The sequence below is a fragment of the Numida meleagris genome, chromosome 3 (genome assembly GCF_002078875.1).
Source record: "Numida meleagris isolate 19003 breed g44 Domestic line chromosome 3, NumMel1.0, whole genome shotgun sequence".
Lineage (NCBI taxonomy): Eukaryota > Metazoa > Chordata > Aves > Galliformes > Numididae > Numida > Numida meleagris.
The window spans coordinates 78,345,831-78,346,934 of record NC_034411.1 but is presented as its reverse complement, the minus strand read 5'-3'; the positions used below and the strand labels follow the sequence as shown (position 1 = coordinate 78,346,934).

At 54.3% G+C, this 1,104-nt stretch overlaps 1 long non-coding RNA gene across 2 annotated transcripts in view; it reads left to right on the top strand.

The window, feature by feature from the left end:
- Window positions 498-1,104, top strand: part of LOC110396528 — a 39,280-nt gene continuing 38,673 nt past the window's right edge. For both annotated transcript variants that reach the window (XR_002437031.1, XR_002437032.1), the window contains exon 1: window positions 498-990. This is a non-coding gene — a long non-coding RNA (uncharacterized LOC110396528). The remainder of the gene's footprint in view (window positions 991-1,104) is intronic.

Below are 1,104 nucleotides of genomic sequence, written 5' to 3'. Positions count from 1 at the left end.
TAGCCTGAATCACTCAGCAAGCTCCTATTTTATTAAGCTGGCCCACGTCAGAGGCAGATGGTGGTGGTATGGCAGTAGAGGCTGAACCTTCCCATCAGTATTTCATTACATTTTGTTGCTATGCCACAAATCAATGCTTGCTGAATATTTCTGGAGGCCAAACAGTGGATGTGAGCACAGTGAGGCAGCAGGTGGCATGTTTCAGGTGACAGTGGGTCACCTTCACTGGTGCAGATGTCTACGAGTGTGGCACGCAAGCTCTTGTTCATCACTGCCGAAAATGCATAGCTAACAGTGGTGACTGTGTTGAAAAATAGTGCTTTGAAGCTGAGAATTTGCTCTATCAAAAAGTGTTATTGTGCTCTTTGTTGTATTTTTCATGGAACTAAATAGGAGGCATTACTTTTGGAGCGACCTACAAAAGTGGACGGTTAAGTTTTTGCCTCACCATAGTGAAGTTTTAATCTCAGAATAAAGCTGTCAAGTCGCTGCTCCTGTTTGCTGGTTTTAGGACCTCTAGAGGTCCTGGCAGGTTTATTCTCGTTTCGTTGAGGAGCTCCTTTGGGATGTTCTGCCTTGATGGGATGAGGCTGTGAGAGATGCCCAGCTTCCCCCTCCCCACTCTGCTCTAACACTCTATACTGTGTGCAGAGCCTTCAGCAGGGCAAATCACTGAAAACAAACAAACAAACAAACAAAAAAAAAATCTACCAAAAAAAAAACCACCTATAAAACAAACTAAAAAAATCAGCCAGACTCCAATGCGAAGTCCTCACTGGCGCCCCAACGCCGGGCTCCCTCCCGGCCGTCGTTCAGGGCCGAGCCGCAGGTAGCCCTACCCGCGGACGAGGCGGGGAAGGCGCCGCCGGGGGCTTTGCCGCCGCCTCTCCCCTCGGAGAGCGCAAGGGAGCCGGCCGTGCCGCCCGGAGCCGCCCCGTCGACAATCGAGCCGAGGAAGCCCCGCACAGGGCAGCCCAGCTCGGCGACAAGGTAAGCCTCCGGCCACACCACCGCACCCGGGGGGGCGAGAGCTGCGCAGCGCCAGGCGGGGCCAGCCCTCCCGCCGGGCTCCCGGTCACGGCCGTCCCGTGGCGGCAGCGGGAC